This window comes from Littorina saxatilis, linkage group LG8, assembly GCF_037325665.1.
Source record: "Littorina saxatilis isolate snail1 linkage group LG8, US_GU_Lsax_2.0, whole genome shotgun sequence".
Lineage (NCBI taxonomy): Eukaryota > Metazoa > Mollusca > Gastropoda > Littorinimorpha > Littorinidae > Littorina > Littorina saxatilis.
Genome location: NC_090252.1, coordinates 68,088,109 through 68,108,225, shown reverse-complemented (window position 1 = coordinate 68,108,225; position 20,117 = coordinate 68,088,109). Strand labels below are relative to the sequence as shown.

At 40.8% G+C, this 20,117-nt stretch overlaps 1 long non-coding RNA gene across 1 annotated transcript; it reads right to left on the bottom strand.

Annotated features, from left to right (window-relative positions):
* Positions 1-11,833: 11,833 nt before the first annotated feature.
* LOC138974229 (uncharacterized) lies at positions 11,834-19,806 on the bottom strand. The gene is made up of 5 exons (XR_011458349.1): positions 19,644-19,806; positions 17,494-17,657; positions 16,882-16,955; positions 14,706-14,821; positions 11,834-14,143 (listed from the first exon to the last, which is right to left on the bottom strand). It is a non-coding gene; the product is annotated as an uncharacterized lncRNA (long non-coding RNA).
* Between the last annotated feature and the right edge of the window lie 311 nt (positions 19,807-20,117).

Sequence of the window (20,117 nt, the reverse complement as noted above, 5' to 3'; positions counted from 1 at the left end):
GGAATTTAGCGAACGAATGCTCGACAGAAACCCGTCTTCGTCTATTGGATTGGAAAATATATATCCCACCAACATTTTGCTACATAAGATGGGAATTCGTCAAACAAATCTCTGTCAGTATTGTAACGAAACCGACTTCATCGAGCACTTTTTTCTGGCAGTGTAGAGCAGTGCAACCCATATGGCAGGAATGTCAAGGGTACATATTTAAATGTACCGGCAAAAATATAAAGTTAAGCTGCGAAGAGGCTCTTTTGGGGTATTTCACACGTGATATCCCCAGAGAGAAAACCTTCATACTTAATCACCTGATATTGATATCGAAAATGTGCATAAACCAGTTTAAGTACAGAAATCCAAAAACTAACATGAAGGTCTTATTTCAGAACCAAGCTCGACTTCGAAATCTCTAGTAAAATTGAACTGTGTATAAGATTTTGTTTGTTTGTTTGCTTAACGCCCAGCCGACCACGAAGAGCCATATCAGGGCGGTGCTGCTTTGACATTTAACGTGCGCCACACACAAGACAGAAGTCGCAGCACAGGCTTCATGTCTCACCCAGTCACATTATTCTGACACCGGACCAACCAGTCCTAGCACTAACCCCATAATGCCAGACGCCAGGCGGAGCAGCCACTAGATTGCCAATTTTAAAGTCTTAGGTATGACCCGGCCGGGGTTCGAACCCACGACCTCCCGAGCACGGGGCGGACGCCTTACCACTAGGCCAACCGTGTCGGTCATAGCAAAGGTGAATAAAATAGCTGTAACGTTAGAGTAACTGTAGTGAAGAGAAAAAAAAAACGAAAAAAAAAACTGTCCATCATATGAATACATGTCCAAGCTAGGTATTAAGAATAAGCGGAAAGAAGTAGAAAAAATAAAAAATAAAAAGACCCATGAAGAAGGATGCTCCCCGCCCACAAAAAAAAAGAAAAAAAAGAAGGGTTGCAGCAGCCTGCATGCAACTGAGGTAAACAAAAAATAAATAAGCGAGAGTGTACTCTCATCCTCAGAATTAATTAATGACATGTAGCTTATATTCTCCACAATACCAATGACTATGACCATAAATTTCCTGCTTCTCCATTAAAGCAGAAGTGTTGTTTTTTTCTGACAGATTGCATCTGCCTGTGCCACAGTTGCCACTGATCTAAAAATAGAACCCGCTGTGTCATATTTTAGTTTCGACTTGCGAAGATTCCTCTCATAATTATGCCATGTTAGTGGCATGTAACTAATTTTCCACATTACCAAATGATGAGTTAGTATACAATTCCCAGCAGCTAACAGAAAACACAAGCGTTATTCCGATAACGTAGCAGCTAGATCAGCACGTAGCAGACTACACTGAAATACGACTGCATCTTTTCACTAAATGAATGTTTTCCGAATCATTATTTCAAGGCAAGAACGTGACAATCGGAATCGAAAACGTGTAGGGTTTAGAACGTTATTACCATATATGAGACTTATTACCAGCCTGCCTCATGCGTGCAGACTCAGTGCAACGTGACGAGCAAGTTTTGTTTTTGAAATGAGACTCAGTGCAGTGGTTCGATTGCCATAGCATAGCAGACGACAGTAAATCCCGCTCAGCAAATTAACATGTTGGGCAAATGTGAACGATAAAACGATGGGGATATAATACGTGTAGGGGTCAGAGCATTCTTACCCTTCATATTTAGTACAAGACTCCCCGATGAGTGAAGATTCCACACGAGAAACATGCCACATTTATTTTGAAAATGTGCTTACCGTCGACCTTGGCAAGGGACAAAACTCTTCACAGTCAACCTGTCGAAGCTCGATGAAGGTTTCGAATCGCAAATAACTAAGAGCACTGTCCTTTCTCCGAGTATAAATGAAAGATCATCACTTTTTAGCTTAACGCTACACTGGACTTTACCAACAGAAATTAAAACAATAGTTTGCGTGTGACGAAAGCACGAAACACTTGAGACAGCCCACACAAAAGTAGATCTGACACAAACCTGACCACACAGTTACGCCTATCCAAATGCGCGTTGCAAAATGTGCGTTTTAAATCTTTTTTTTTTTCTCTGGCGGTACTGACAATATCGTTATTGAAACAATCCCAGTGCACTAAGGGATTTATAGAGCAAACCTCGAAAATAATTATTGAACTCAGCGCCATGCGCTTCGTTCAATAACGAATTGTCTCGATTTGCTCTATAAATCGCTTAGTGCACTGGGATGTCTCAATAACTTAAATAATAATAACTGGACATTTAAAAGTGCCTAACATATGGCTCTAGGCCCTTTACAAAAAAACATATGAAAAATAGAACAACTAAATGTACAACCTACATAAAACAATTAATCATACGGACAAAAATCACCACATGTACTGTTCACACCAATCATACCAACTTAAAGGGAGAGGAGTGCGTGTAGAAATGGAATGGAAAAGACATTAGGCCGGGTTGGTGTAATATTGTGTGAAAAAGAAAGTGTTCAACTGTTGTTTGAAAGAGCTGAGAGAGGTGCAGTGTCTGACAGAGAAGGGAAGAGAGCTCCAGAGTGGTGCATGGTGCAGCACAACAGAAGGTTCTTGCTCCGTGCTGCGTATTAAACCATGTTTCATCCGGCCAGGCCTTTATATCGGATAAGACCATTCCTTCACTTGGAAACATATCACCATTCAACACCTTGACTGCTTGCTCAGGTGAGTTGGACTTTTTTGTAATTAATTAATTTCTTCAAAAGCTACTCAAACCAGGCGCCGACCAGATCTGAGATGGTGAGTTGAACTGTGTTTACCAAAGGCAGTGTGCCTTTAAGAACGCACCTGAAGTTCTAAGCCGTTCCTCCCCAGCCTTCCTTATTAGTTTGGGTGCTGAAACGCTAAGGACAGTCCTTTGTAATACGTACCACATAGACCACTGTCGGCATTTCGGGTGTAGGCCGTGCCACATGTGCACAGGTTGGTTGTGCAATCTGCCCCCGACGTGCAGAGGTTCGCGTAGCCATCTGCTGAGCATTGCTGCCCTGCTTGGATCACTGAAACACCCAGTAGTTACTACAAATAAACTGGTAGTTAGCTACCCTTGCGTCATGCGTATGCCAAGCTGTATTGTCGTGATATCTCCGTGGCAAAAACTCCGCTACGCATATAGAGTTGGCCCTTTGCAGACAAAAATCCAAAATTCATTGCGTTCACTGTTTAAAACAATGTTGCTGGAATTTTGTTTCCTTTTAGCAGTCATATTTGAAGGAGTAAATCCAACAATCCATTCCCTTATTACCACAATAAGAAAACAGAATGATTATACATGCAAGGTTAATTGCCACGCTAGAAGCGACACAAATAATAACAGCTAAAACTGAATAACTTTTGCATATCATTTGAACGAACAATCAAATCGGTATCCAAAGCAGTCAGTTATTTGTGCCTGTCTTGTCATAAAAAAGTCGCTATTTAAAGCCGAACAGTGTAGGTATAATTTCTCTGATAATCAATACAAGGCGGTTTGTAATCATTTTAAGCAGGTAACGTTACAAAAATGCACGGTGCATTTCAGTAACTCCTTAACGTATTGCCTTAAAATAGTCCAAACCGTGTACTTACTTATGTCATTCCATACATATACAATGTATTAAGTCGTTGGAGACATTAGTTGTGCGGTTATGTGACATGTCAGAAAAAAGATTTAAAATAGTATTTTTTTGCGGACTGAACAAAACATTTTTTTTCGCATTCATCAAGAATAATAACGGTAGCGGCTCATGCCAACATTGCATGCACTTTGTTGAACCTCCGGACCCGCAACGAGGTTCGGGCGCTTTGCTCCCTGAACTAAGCGCTTCGCGTCGTCGATCTGTCCCTAAACGAATTGTTAACCCTCATCACCCCCCCCCCCCCCCCCCCCCCGCCCCCCCCCCCCCCCCCCCCCCCCCACTTTAAAAATGATGTGATCACCCCCTGTTTTACACATATCTCAAGAGTCATTGTTCACTTAAAAGACTATGACGCCGCTAACTGTCTCGATCTGTGTAAAATGTCACATTTAGGTCAACATTACAAATAGCATACTATACGAGTTGGTAGTTATGAAACGAGCTAGGATAGAGTGTCCTTAATCAGAACAAACATCATTGAAAGCATAACTACTTGAATGTTAACGACTCACAGCACACACCAGCCACGGGGTCGCAGGTCAGGAGCAGGGTTGCGTGCACACACGCGTCATTGCCTACGGCACAGGACTCGTCGATATCTTTGTGGTCCGTTTTCACTTATGTAACATAGAAACAAGCAAAATGCTGAATGGAAATAAATTAAGAAAGACCTTAGCTCTCAAAATAATGTGTGAATTCACAAATCCTGAGGGAAGAGACAGTATAGTATGTGTATGATAGCTTGGACTCGTAGTATAGTAGAGAGAGAGAGAGAGAGAGAGAGAGAGAGAGAGAGAGAGAGAGAGAGAGAGAGAGAGAGAGAGAGAGAGAGAGAGAGAGAGAGAGAGAGAGAGAGAGAGAGAGAGAGAGAGAGAGAGAGAGAGAGAGAGGTATGAAGTCTGAATGTTTTAATGAGTAGGCCTTGGGCCCTTTTGATGGAGATGAGCACATCTCAAGCACCAGCATACACAAGCACATAGTAAACAAAAACAAGAAGAGAGAGACAGAGACAGAGACAGACAGACAAAGACAGAGAGAGAGACAGAGAGAGAGACTCAGACTCAGACTCAGAACTGTATTACAAAAGGATAAAGGTTTTAGGCAAAGCCTATTCTTCCAACCTGTCCTTTATAAAACACGTAAAGACGGACGCACGTACAAAATATAGATTGAATCATATAAAATACAGAAATACATTGTATGGAATGCAACACAATGTGCATTTAAGGAATTACATAAGGAGAACTCAAAAATTACAGAATTACATTGACATAGTTATATCTTTCATTTGGGAATGAAGTTGCTCAGATCAGCCGTTAACACTAGTACAAAATGTTTAGCAAAATAACAATCGAACAAGACATTTCATTCACGAATGATGTGTGAACGTGACTGTCTCTTAAACATTTTCACTGAAGTTGCATTTCTTATCTGTTGGGGGAAGGAGTTCCAGAGAAATGCTCCTGAGAAGGCTAAGCTCGATTTGTAGAGGTATATGCGAGGTATAGGAGGGATGATTTTTTGGGACCCATATCGTTTTGTGGCATGTTTGAAATGTGATTGCACATATTTAGGACAGTCGTCATTTAACATTTTATACATGAACACAGCCTTGTTTAACGTCAACTGATCTTTCAAGGGGAGGAAATTCAGGAGCTTTAGTTTATCATCCGTGGACCTATTCAAATCATACAGAATAAGTTTTGCAGCTCGGCGATGCAGGGAAAAGACTGAGGCAAAATGTGCCAAATCACACATTGTCTTGAAAGAAGGAAAAATCTTCATTTGTCACCTTTCTGCACTTTTTTGACTTTGAGTGCATAGCCACAATGGTCACAGACAAGATGCAGCAAACAGATTTGAAAAAGACCCCAAACTGAACTTGTTATGACTATTTGTAACCCCTCTCACCTTTTTGACTTGGTCGTACCCAAGCAAAAAGGCTAAAAAAATCATAACTAATTCCATGTTGATTTTTGGTGGGGTGGACCTATTGTTCCAGACTCGCCTTGATTAGAGCAACACTAGTGCAGTGTCCAACAGCTTTTAAAATTTGTTTTGACCTCTTGACAATGTACATGTCAACAATCCCTCACTATCCCTGACTGTTGTGTAGCAAGAAAAAATCTTCATTTTTTCCCCTTTCTCCACCTTTTTGAGTGTCAGTGCATAGCCACAATGGTCACAGAAAAGATGCAGCAAACAGATTTGAAAAAGACCACAAAGTGAACGTGTTATGACTATTTCTAACCTTTCCTACCTTGTTCACTTGGCCGTACCCAAGCCAAAAAATCATAACTAATTCCATGTTCACTTTTTGGTGGGGTGGACCTATTGTTCCAGACTCGCCTTGATTAGAGCAACACTAGTGCAGTGTTCAACAGCTTTTAAAATTTGTTTTGACCTCTTGACAATGTACATGTAAACATGTAACCCTAATCCCTGACTGTTGTGCAGTAAGAAAAAATTTTCATTTCTCCCCTTACCAGATGACGTCATTTATACTTTCGTCATCGGAAAGTAGTTCCCTCAAAGTCTAGCTCATCAACCTGTGAGCTATCGAGGATTCAGGCCCGTTGTTGGGTAAGTGATTTTGGTTGTTGGGTAAGGTACCGAAAAATAACTAGCCCTGCACGTTTACAGAGAGAGAGAAGCAGAGGGGGGAATAACATGTGTTTCTGATTATCATCACGAATGGCATAGGGCAGTCGTATGAGTATTTGCTTTCCTTGGTGTCAACATTTTTTCATTTAGTGTATTTTGTATAAATGTTATTTATTTATTTTCTTATTTATTTATATGTTTAGTTGTACATGTTTTGTTCATGAAACCTGAACAGACAGTTTGACTGAATGTCTGACATATGTAGAGAATGTGTATAGTTCATGTAGAGCAAGAACTTACCGCAGACACCCGCAGATGCAACATAATAATCTGCACACACGCATGACTTTGGTGACGTTGACGAAGGGCATTCAGCGTGTGGATCAACGCAGACTGCACCTATACAGGCGCCGCCAGGCCTCCCTACCCCTGGATCTGTTAAAACATATCGGTTTCGGTTAAAAGCCTTGCCATGTAAACGATTCGGCTCACCATCTCACAGCTGATCAGGCTTATACACAAAATACGACCATCCCTCAATTTGGACACACAGCCACATTGAACATCCTGACTGCTTGCTGAATACTGTTAGATTGTAGGGGCTAACAAGTTCATAAGAAGCCAGAAGAGTCAGTTAAAAAAGTATTCTGATCAAAATAATGTGGACAGAGAGAAGCCGCGTTGTTGAGTGTTAGATGTGCAGTGTCCAAGGGGAGGGATGGTCCTATTCCATGTGAAAGCCTGGCCGGGTCTCAGAGGGTGAGTGGAATTGTTGACACAGGAAGCTTTGTCTTATACATATACATATACTCTTATACATATAGATACTTGAGGAATAGCCGGGTGAATCGCGAGACAGAGTATGCAGCGTGGCAGTTCGCCGGCTTAGAGCACGTGTTGAAAATTTTCATCCACCAGTTTGTGCCCGGGGTCCACCTGAATAGGCCCACCAAATTGGATGCAGAATATTTACGATGGAAGGGGTAGTATATATTGGCAATATTTTGAAGATGGGAGGGATTTTGTACACGAATTGCAATACTTAGATGTACCACCTGTGCAGAAAAGCGCTGTGCAGAAAAGCGCTGATTTTGTGTGGTGGAAGTGAAAGAAGTGAAGAAGTAGAGCCGAACAAAAAAGTGTTTATTTTCGTAGTTCGTATCGCGAAACAGAGTATTTATTCACCGCAGTTCACCGCAACGCAAACACACACACACACACCGCACCGCACCACACCACACACACATACACACACACACACACACACACACACACACAGAATCCGTATATATATATAGATAGATATATATATATAGATGACAGTGGATTTTTCGCGTGGCTATAAATAGATTTGACCTTTGCACTTTTACAGTGAGGACAACCGGTGCAAGGAAAGCGTTCTGGACAGTGACCTTCTAAAAATAGTAACGGGAATATCTGAAGCTGCTTGTCATACCGTAGCATTCTGATCAGTCATCGCTCAACGGTTATCGCCAGTTATCTCAGAGAATGAGCCGTACTCATTTTGACCTGAGTTCAGGATGATACCGTGGCTGTGATCGGAATCGGGTGCGTCTCAGAATCTCGTCCTCTGTTTGTGACATTATCACCAAAAGTAAAATCTTCCCAGAAAACTTTGATAATACTATTTACACACTTCTCAGGGTGTACCTTTTCAGTTTAAACAAGAAAAAATATAACATTGCCTTTAGTTTGCCATATATTGAGCAGTATTTGGACCATGTGTGCAAAATCACCCGTGTAACATGGAAACAATAAAAGACAAAACAACTGCATTTATAAGGCTGAAAACGACTTTTATTCAGTTATTATTGTTGAATAACAAGCCATTATAGAGTTCAATATGAAATGATTACATGCAAACAACAAAATAATGTTTTTTTCAAAGTTCCATGCATTCGTCAAAATAAAAATGAAAATTAATTAATAATATCCTGATCAGAACATGTTGATACATGGCATTCATTCAGTCTTATTGACATTTAACCTTCACAATTGCAGATTATACAAAGATTTGTTGCTCTAAGACAAAATGTTAGAAAATTATCCCAAAAGAATGCAAAATGGTCACCGATGTGACATGGAAAGATCACTTTTGTAACAAAGAAACAGTAAATGCTTTTTCCCACAAACTTTACTAAATGAAGCTGATTTTGCAACCAGATTCTTCTTAGGTAAAATGCCAAACACTAAAACAGGAACAGAAAGAAAACAAGTCGCGTAAGGCGAAAATACAATATTTAGTCAAGTAGCTGTCGAACTCACAGAATGAAACTGAACGCAATGCAACGCAGCAAGACCGTATACTCGTGGTCCACCGCTCACGGCATAGGCAGTGAAATTGACAAGAAGAGCGGGGTAGTGGTTACGCTATGCTGCATAGCACGCTTTTCTGTACCTCTCTTCGTTTTAACTTTCTGAGCGTGTTTTTAATCCAAACATATCATATCTATATGTTTTTGGAATCAGGAACCGACAAGGAATAAGATGAAAGTGTTTTTAAAACGATTTCGAAAAAAAAAATTTGATAATAATTTTTATATATTTAATTTTCAGAGCTTGTTTTTAATCCGAATATAACATATTTATATGTTTTTGGAATCAGCAAATGATGGAGAATAAGATAAACGTAAATTTGGATCGTTTTATAAATTTTTATTTTTTTTTACAATTTTCAGATTTTTAATGACCAAAGTCATTAATTAATTTTTAAGCCACCAAGCTGAAATGCAATACCGAACCCCGGGCTTCGTCGAAGATTACTTGACCAAAATTTCAACCAATTTGGTTGAAAAATGAGGGCGTGACAGTGCCGCCTCAACTTTCACGAAAAGCCGGATATGACGTCATCAAAGACATTTATCAAAAAAATGAAAAAAACGTTCGGGGATTTCATACCCAGGAACTCTCATGTCAAATTTCATAAAGATCGGTCCAGTAGTTTAGTCTGAATCGCTCTACACACACACACAGACAGACGCACATACACCATACCCTCGTTTCGATTCCCCCTCGATGTTAAAATATTTAGTCAAAACTTGACTAAATATAAAAAGCTGGACAAAATCAATCAAACTTTGCCGAAAAAAAAAAGTAAAATAATTGAAAAGTTCATCACCGACGTAACTCGGAAACGAACAAATAGACATGTATCATAAGGTTTGACATGAAGAATGCAAATGTTCAAAAGTGGTTCATTCAATTGTTAAGACAATAAACCAAAGGCATTGGTTACATTTAGAACAGTTGCCACTTGCAGTTAATTAATTTATTTCAAAAGAGGTGCAGCAGGGGGCGTCACTTGATGACAAGCGAGAGCTGCAGCCGGGGTTGGATTCTGGGGTGCAGCCGGGGCTAGATCTTGAAGTGCGGCAGGAATCGGTGCTTGAGCCACTGGGCGAAAAGTGGCGTTTTGTATCTTACAAAACTACTCAAAATCCCAACAAAACTTCAAGTTTCAATGGGTTTATCACATTTTGGTGTTCACGACAACGCCAGATTTTGATTGGATTTTGTTGAAGTTATCGCTGCGAAATTGCCTGGAATTTCAGCGCGTTTTGCGACGGTCAAAACATCATGTTAAACCATGTTACAGCATGTCTGTAACATGCAAAAATGTCAAGTTTTGATGGCATTAAAGCTTTGGTTTAACGCCAAGTAACATCATGTTATCGTAGACTTAACTTGCAAAACTGCTTGTTTTGGTGGTGTTACAGCTTGCTTGTAATGTGATTAACATCATGTTATTGCTGGTTTAACATGCAAAACCCCATGTTATGTTGGTGTTAAAGATTGCTCAAATGCCTATTAACTCCATGTTATGTTGGTGTTAAAGCTTGCTCAAATGCCTATTAACACCATGTTAGTTGGTGTTAGGCTTGATTATTAATGTAAAAAAACACCATGTTATGACGTTCACATAATTGTTTTCACCTGGATGGAATTTTGTGGAAAAGAAAGCATGTTGTTTGGGAATTGTGTGCGGGTTTCATGCTTGGATATTGCACTTTGCTGACTTGTCACAGGTCAATTGACATTTAACAATATTAGTTTTCAAATGCATCATCCTTCACACATTATGTAAACATCTTTAACATTAACACTTTGGTTGTAAAATTATTGCACTTTATTCAAACAGGACAAAAACAAAAATGCTGATTCACAATGTACAATAGCAAAGGACTATTTTGAGTGGAGACAGTGTTCATCCACACTATAATTGGATAAGCTAAAATAAATTATTCAAATCGGTGAAGGCCACATGAAATGAAAACACACCATCAGTAAATTACTTCCCTTGTGATTAAGAGCGTCATACCCATAAAAGCCATGTAAGTTTTAGCCCATGTGAGTGTGTGTTAGGAGGGGGGGGGGGGGGGGGGGGGGCAGATGCCCTGTGAAAACATTGGCCATAGATATATATGTGAATTACTTCCCTTGGGTATGAACATTTATGAATGACTAGAATGAATACCCGCTTCGCCGGGTAGCCGGCTTCGCCGGGAAGAAGTACTTAGAGCCGTCCGAACTATGGACCCGCCAAGCTTAGGTCCCTCCCAGATTCGTGGAATGGGAACAGCACGAAAATGATTCAGTGGCCATAATGCCATTCCTGACCATATCGAGTCCCATCCTTGTCGACGAATGTAACCGTGTTAATCACCTTTGGAGGCGAACTCCACTCAAACAGGACTGAGCAAGTTATGGCTTCTCAAAGGAAGGCCAGTACATAAAATTACACAAAAGCCGCCAGACCACATCACAAACAGAACTGAAGAATGCACAGGTGTTGATTACATAGAGACACACACACTTACACACACACACACACAAACACAGAGAAGCCGTATCTATAGAGAGATAGATGACAGTGTATTTTTCGCGTGGCTATAAATTGATTCGACCTTTGCACTTTTACAGTGAGGATAATTTACGGGTCCAATTTACGTTCTGTACACTGCGTTGACCTTCTAAAAATAGGTAACAGTAACAGAACGCCGGGAATATCCGAAGACGCTCAGCGCAGTGGACAGCGCAGTGTAGTAACTTACAACTGAACGGGAAAGCCACACGAAGGAAGGGAGATAAACGCCAAACACTGGAGAAGATAAGGAAGAGTTACTTATAATGGTGAAATGAACCCAAAAACGAAAATGAGTTCAGTGCTGCGCGCTGAGAGCACGTGTTGAAATATCTCATCGATGATATTGTGTCCGGGGTGTAGCTGAATACGGTGTCCAAATTTGAAAAAGATCCACCGAGAACTTTGGCGTTGTGATGTGGTGTAGCGGCTATGGTGTGTCGGTATGGGGGCCCGGGTAAGCTGAGGTGGAACCAAAATAGCTGAGGTGGAACCAAAATCGGTTCCGCGCTGCGCGCTGAGAGCACGTGTTGAAATATCTCATCGATGAGGTTGTGTCCGGGGTCTCTCTGAATAAGCCCACCAAATTTGAAGCAGATCCATCGAGAACTTTGGCCGTGCATGGCGAATACACAAATACACAAACACACAGACACACAGACACACAGACACACAGACACAAGTCGTATATATATATAGATTACATGGGTGAAAGAAGGCCATACAAAATAAAAATCAGCAAATAACTAAATCACTTCCCTTGTGAGTAAGAACAGTCACACCAATGTTCCAACTTTTTGCTAAAAATTCGCCTACAATGTGACCTTCAAAGTTGAAAAGGGGTAACTGAACTTCATGTTTGGATGTCATGGAGTCCAACATGTCAGTAAATTTTGAAAGCCCTAGATTCATAAACATCTGAAAACTGCTCAACGTCTTTGCATCACGGCACATTAATAAAAGTAAGAGTTAGTAAGACTGGCTTAACTGCTATGGTGAGGCAGTAATCACTCGTTGATGAATTCTTTTCTTTCTTTATTTGTTGTTTAACGTCGTTTTCAACCATTCAAGGTTATATTGCGACAGGAAAAGGGGGAGATGGGATAGAGGAAAGGGGGAAGATGGGATAGTGCCACTTGTCAATTGTTTCTTGTTCACAAAAGCACTAATCAACAAGAAGAGCAAACGCTCGATCGAGTCACTTTCGCAGTTCTGAATATTATATGAGGCATCAGATGGACAGGAAGAAATTGCTATTCACAACACAATGAGTCACGTTCACATAAAATTTGAGCCCGGTCACTTTTATAGTTTCCGAGAAAAGCCCAACGTTAAGTTGTGTGTTGCCGAACAGAAAAGGCTAGTTATCTCCCTTGTTTTTCTGATAACGTTCGTAAAAGGCTACAGATGTAAATACTTTGATGTAAAGAATAATCCTACAAAGTTTCAATCACATCCGATGAACTTTGTCAAAGATATAAAATGTCTAATTTTTCCTTTGACGCTGACCTGTGACCTTGAAAAAGGTCAAAGGTCAACGAAACCATCGTTAAAGTGTAGAGGTCATTGGAGGTCACGACTAAACAAAATATGAGCCCGATCGCTTTGATAGTTTCCGAGAAAGTCCAACGTTAAGGTGGTGTCTACGGACGGCCGGCCGGACGGCCGTCCGGCCGGACAGACTAACACTGACCGATTACATAGAGTCACATTTTCTCAAGTGACTCAAAAAACTGCTCCAGGGGCTTGCAACGTAGTACAATATATGACCTTACTGGGAGAATGCAAGTTTCCAGTACAAAGGACTTAACATTTCTTACATACTGCTTGACTAAAATCTTTACAAACATTGACTATATTCTATACAAGAAACACTGCTTAATATGTAGGTAAATGCACAACAGGTTGTGAACAGAAAATCCAAAAACGTAAGGTCTTAAAAGCGGGGAAGTTTGAAAAGGGGGGGAGGGGGGGACCTAAAATGTGGCGATCATAACAACCGGCATGGGTGGCCGAATGGTAACGCACTTGCGCTCGGAATCGAGAGGTTGCGTGTTCGACCCTGGGTCAGGCCGCTATTTATTTCTCCCCCCTTTCCTAACCTAGGTGGTGGGTTCAAGTGCTAGTCTTTCGGATGAGACGAAAAACCGAGGTCCCTTCGTGTACACTACATTGGGGGTGCACGTTAAAGATCCCACGATTGACAAAACGGTCTTTCCTGGCAAAATTGTATTCTTTCTTTATTTGGTGTTTAATGTCGTTTTCAACCACGAAGGTTATATCGCGACGGGCAAAATTGTATAGGCATAGCTAAAAATGTCCACCAAATACCCGTGTGACTTGGAATAATAGGCCGTGAAAAGTAGGATATGCGCCGAAATAGCTGCGATCTGCTGGCCGATGTGAATGCGTGATGTATTGTGTAAAAAAATTCCATCTCACACGACATAAATAAATCCCTGCGCCTTGAATATGTGCGCGATATAAATTGCATAAAAAAAAAATCAAAACAAAATCCCTGCGCTTAGAACTGTACCCACGGAATACGCGTGATATAACTATAAGCCTCATATTGATTGATTGATTGATAATTTATCTAACAAAGTTCAGGTATGGATATATATCTGTACACACAGTCACTATGTACATTGCATCTGTTCTCATTCGGCACATATCCGCATCCTGCCTAGACGGTTAGCTTCAGTCGCTTCCTGTAACGTTGATCTAACGCCAGCATTCTAGCCTGTTGATACACAGTTTCTAGAATTCTGAGTGACCTGCTGCAGCACAGCTGGTCTCGGCTTAAAAAATCTTGGTCAACAAAGATGGGGTACAAAGTGTTATAAAATAAAGCGTCCTTCCAAAGTCGATGACAGGTCCCCAGAGTATTCACAAAATTATATGGTACTGGAAGCCTTGCATGGCGACGAAAAAGATGTCCACGCCTACATGAAGAAGTATCCTTCACGGCTTCAGCGGAAACAGTCGGCTGGGGATGAGGACTAATGGTGAACCTATGTAAAAAATATAGACAAGAACAAAAATATGTCAATGGGAAAACAAAGAAAGAAGTAGAGAAGGACCTCCCCACCTTAACACAGTGAAAATGAAAAACACATGTGAATGTACTTATTTTTAAACCCCCCCCCCCCCCTCCAATTAAGACCAATTATCCAAGATATTTTTCAGTCCTCAAAGGAGAATTTCACTATTCTCATGGAACCCTCAAGAAAACTGAGCTGTGCTAATATATTATATAACTGCAAACATCCCTCAAATTCAATATTGCAAGCCACTATACATTCCTCATAAAGGCACATTCCTTCATGCTCACGTGTGAAAACTAACATAAGTTTACAAGTGTGTATCTATTTATAATAATAATAATAATAATAACGGGCATTTATAAAGCGCCTTATCAGAAGTTCAAAGCGCGTGACAACAATACATGTATAAAAAATTCATACAATCACTGTCAGATTCAAACAACACATCATGCACATCTCACATCCCCAGACTCTATGCTAAGGCCAACAAAACAAAATAGTCTGTTTACGGTATCCCAACCGACCCCACCTGTATCTGTTCCTTGCTGTTCTCCAAGAGACACCATGGTGCAGCAAGCTGAAGGGTGTCCTGTCGTATTTCCTCGAAGTTGTAGTAGGCAAAGCAGGAGGTGGGGGGCGACTGACCTGCAGCAGAATTCAAATCAATTAGTCAAGTCACTATGACATATCTTTATTGTTATCGCCACACCAACCCTAAATTTTTCCTTCCATACTGTACAGGGTCCCCACTGCTTTTTAGAAACAAAATTCCATGACTTTTTCATGAGCCTCAATAACATTTTCCATGACTAGATCCACAGGTCGCCATTTCCGAACACGCAAACTTTTTACGTCTTGTCACTGCCAGTTTTGACACTGGCTTGCTTTGCACTGAATTTGAGTCAGTTTCTACGCAGTGTCTCTTCGACAAGCAAGTCAAGCATTTGCTAGGCAGTCAGATTATCGGTAATGTTTGCTGGTCCTGTCATTTCACTAAACTGGACCAGCCACTGTTTGTATCCATCTGCACTTTCGTAAATTCTGTTTCGTAACCGTCACTGTGACTTGACGAACTGTCATTTTTTTCACCGCGATACACAGTTCATTGCGAAGATCTTCCTCGGTAATTCGTTCCAATTCCGCATACTTTTTGTTGTCAAGAAACAACTGAAAGAAAGTTTCAAACTCATCATCCTCCATCTTGCTTGTCGAAGCGCTAAAGTACTTTATCGATGCAAAAACAAACAAGAAGAGCAAACGCTCGATCGAGTCACTTTCGCAGTTCTGAATATTATATGAGGCATCAGATGGACAGGAAGAAATTGCTATTCACAACACAATGAGTCACGTTCACATAAAATTTGAGCCCGGTCACTTTTATAGTTTCCGAGAAAAGCCCAACGTTAAGTTGTGTGTTGCCGAACAGAAAAGGCTAGCTATCTCCCTTGTTTTTCTGATAACGTTCGTAAAAGGCTACAGATGTAAATACTTTGATGTAAAGAATCATCCTACAAAGTTTCAATCACATCCGATGAACTTTGTCAAAGATATAAAATGTCTAATTTTTCCTTTGACGCTGACCTGTGACCTTGAAAAAGGTCAAAGGTCAACGAAACCATCGTTAAAGTGTAGAGGTCATTGGAGGTCACGACTAAACAAAATATGAGCCCGATCGCTTTGATAGTTTCCGAGAAAAGTCCAACGTTAAGGTGGTGTCTACGGACGGCCGGCCGGCCGGCCGGACGGCCGGCCGGCCGGACAGACTAACACTGACCGATTACATAGAGTCACATTTTCTCAAGTGACTCAAAAACTTCGACGAAACCGACTCAAATGCAGCGCAGACGACACGACGAGATAACAGAAGGAAGTGAGCCTCGCTTTGGCTCAAGTGCCGTTAAAAATACCGTTATTCTCGTATGCAAATATGAACGAGAAGTTGGTCATACAAACAAGCCTTGTGCTGGAGACGCAAATCGCGGGGGGGGGGGGGGGGGGGGGGGTGGTGGAATGGCTGGGCAACGAAAATCGCCGCTGGCGTGCTAAAGGTTAATTTTTCTTTCTTTTTTATTTTTTTTAAATTCCATGACTTTCCATGACTTGAATTGAAATTCCATGACTTTCCAGGCCTGGAAAATTAAAAATCAAATTCCATGACTTTCCAGGTTTTCCATGACCTGTACGAACCCTGCTGTATTTGTTATCCTGAGAGAGAAAAATCCATGTTGCAGACTCAACTGGAAAAATTCCCTTCTCCATCATCTAGTGGACAGAGCTCACATGATTACAAACAAATCTTTTTTTAAAGTCACATACTTTGTGCGACAGTGTTAGTTTACTGCAACTGTAATTTATAAATAGCAAATTAATAAATATCACTTATCACTATCAGATAATCAGCTAAATGCCTGGCAGATGACCCTCATTCAAAGTGAGTCGTGGCTAAACCATGAAACTAGAAAAACAGGTTATACAGTGGAACACCCCTTTTAAGACCTACAATAATCTGAGAAAATTCAGTCTTAAAAAGGAGGGAGTCTTAAAAGGGGGGTAATTTTACAGAGGTTGTGAACAGAAAGTCTGAGAAAACATGGTCTTTAAAAGGAGGGAGTCTTAAATTGGGGGGTTCCACTGTACCACAATATAAATCTCACACTGACAGCGGACAAAAACTGAGAAAACACCCAGTATACATCGGTACTCACAAAAGAGTTACAAGTAGCATCTCCAGGAGCCGAAATCCCAAGCCCTTGATATCTGCACGTTTAGCATCTTGTACCTGGAATAGTATGAAGATAACATGTCATTGTCACCGTCAGTAAATCACTTTATCAAAATTATCAATATCAATTATCATATGATTACTTACTAAAATAACTTTATGAAGTGATCTAGCACTGTCAATGGCAATAGTATCATGACAGTTTGACAGTGAGATTACGATTAATCATCCTCATTAACAAATAACATAGATCAGTTCTAATGTAGTACCTGTTTGTAGTGAACTCACCAGCAGGAGTATTGCATGTATTAATTGCGCATTACTGAATCCATGCACCCACATAGTCTCTTACTAATTTGCAAAACCATAATGACTTCAAACCTCTGATGAATTACATAACTCATTTATGAAGAGTAGTTAATACTAATAGTTGTAGTACAAACCCAAGTTTGTGTGCGTGTTTGTATGTGTGGGTGTCGAGGGGTGGGGGGGGGGGGGGGGGGGGGGGACGGGGACGGTTACCGATGGTTCACCCACAAAAATGTACACTTACTAAGTAACACTTAAGTAACTATTTTCAAAGCTTCTTGCTTACCTTGGAATAGTGTCAAGCAGCTTATGTTGTGTCTAGATCAGCCATCAGATCTTCACACTCAGCGGGGTCAGCCTGCACATGCTGCAAACTGGACATGCCTGCAATTCTTGAGTAACCAATCTGTTGTTGCGGAGACAACGGAACCATGCTCAAGTCAGGTCCAACTGAAATAAAAGCATATTGTTAGCTGATAAATGATTTGGTCAAGCAAAACCATGCGGTATTTTTTTAATAAAATATTTAAATTTAGGCAAGCGATTCACAGAGCGCAGCGCGCTGTGCAGCGCGGCAATTCACAGAGCGCGGCACGTTGTGCAGCGCAGCGATTCCCAGAGCGCGGCTATTGCTCTCACCAGCGCAGATTGTTGATGCGCTTTATTTTTGTACATGTATGCATGATTATCAGCAACATTTTACAGTCTTTCTTTGAAAGCAACTTCAGGGCTGCAAGACTACAAAATTGCACTTTATGCAGACTGAAATATATATAAAAATATACGCGTTCAAATCAACTGGAAAAAAAACCCACGCTGAAAAAATGATCTGCGCATGCGTGAATTCCAAAATGGCTGCTGAAGTGTTAAACTGGTGTGACACCGATTAACAGTTCCGCGGCACTGTACTCGGATAATTGTTTAAAAACGTCATCCCAGTTTAAAAACTCAGCTCCTTTCCATATATAGTAGAAGCCATTGCAATGACATGTAGTGATATGAGTATGAGTATGACTGCCAAGTATTCAAGGTCGGTGTCACAAACTGAAAACTCTGCCTGAACAATCCTTCTCATTGCGGTCAATGCGCATGCGCTAACATGGGGAGATTAATCAGGTCGTGAACAACCTAACCCTTAGCCTTACCCTAACCCATGGTTCGATCGGTCAAAGGGTCGCATTTTTGTAAGTCCAAGATTGGCGCATGCGCATTGACCGCAATGAGAAGGATTGTTCAGCAGAGGTAGGCACGTTTTTACATCGACGCGGCGATATACTGGTGAATTCAGTTGAAAGAGTGAGAGAGAGAGAATGGCTCAGCTCTGTTTTTCGTTTTATTGACAGTTTTATTTCTCAAATAGATCAGATAGATGTAGCTGTTGTAAACTTTGCGATTGTGAAGGAAATGTATCGGCAGAATACATCGCGCGTCGTGAATCGCAGCGTTCCTCGTAGTGCAGCGCGTTGTAAATCGCAACGCTGCACAACGCGACGCGCGCTGTGAATCCACTTCGTTAAATTTATGTATACCTCGCTGATGCAAAAATAATGTACTTATTAACTATTAGCATTTAGCTGGTCATTCAAACCATAGCTTGTTTAAAGCTAGTAGTAGCAGTAGTATTTAGTACTAGTAGTAATGATTTAGTAAAATACTACTATAGTAGAACTCGAACTCCTATTGCTAGTAAATTACTAATTAGTGCACACAAGAACAACAATGGCAGTTGGCAATGGCACTGGCAGAATACGATCAAATATCATTATTAGTCTCACCATGGGTTGACGTCCCATCAAAATGAATCACTGAATGAATTAGGGACTGAATCAAACTTCAGAGACATCATTGCAATTTTTCACAAAGACTGATTTTCAGCAAACAGCCATGTTTACCTGTACAAATGTATCAGTGCTATCACTATGACTAGGCCTAAAAAAAAAATAGGTGTGGTTACGGTAACCCGACCTACCCTATTTTTAGGGGCCGATCCTATAACTTTTTATTACATTTGTAAAAAAAAAAAAAAAAAAAAGTGCAAAAAACGCAATGAAAGCGAAAGCGCCCGAGTCGCACACTTATTTCCCTGTCAAGTAGGTTTAATTTGTACACATTAGAAAAAAAAGTAAAAAAAAAAAAAAAGTGATTGCCTACCTACCTACCCTATTTTTTTTGGCTGTTACCGTAACCACACCTATTTTTTTTTTTGGCCCTATGAGTATGACAGTGTGGTAACTGGTAAGCTTAGTATTTGGTTCGAGCACAGGCGAAAGGTATCGTCCACTGGACCACCAGACTACTTTCATACTCAATACCAAACACTGTACATAATAAGGAAGTTGTGGTCCAGTGATTGAGTGAATACCTTCCGCCTGTGGTTCGAGACAGAGACAAAGTTGAAACTTAATTCGAGAAGCCAAACGGCTGACGAATACTTACGTATTTTGAGCAAACCCCACACACGTCGACCTCAAGTTGATGTCTGCTGGAGTACGTAGTCATAAAAACGTCCATAAAGCTTGGTTTTGAAACGTTTCTTTGCACGAGTTAGATTTATCCGCCATTTGTGATAACAGTTTACTGTACATGGCGCATGCGCGGTCTGCGCGACGTTACCAAACTATCGCCGGCACAGGCCACTGGCACTGATCTAAAAAGAGAGACTGACAAGTACAGGCACCTTATGGTGACTGATAACCCGACAGGCACAACCATGCTGTTGTTGTACGTTGTTGTGTTTTGTAGTTGTTATATTTAGTCAAGTTTTGACTAAATATTTTAACATCGAGGGGGAATCGAAACGAGGGTCGTGGTGTATGTGCGTGTGCGCGTGTGTGTGTCTGTGTGTTTGTGTAGAGCGATTCAGACTAAACTACTGTACCGATCTTTATGAAATTTGACATGAGAGTTCCT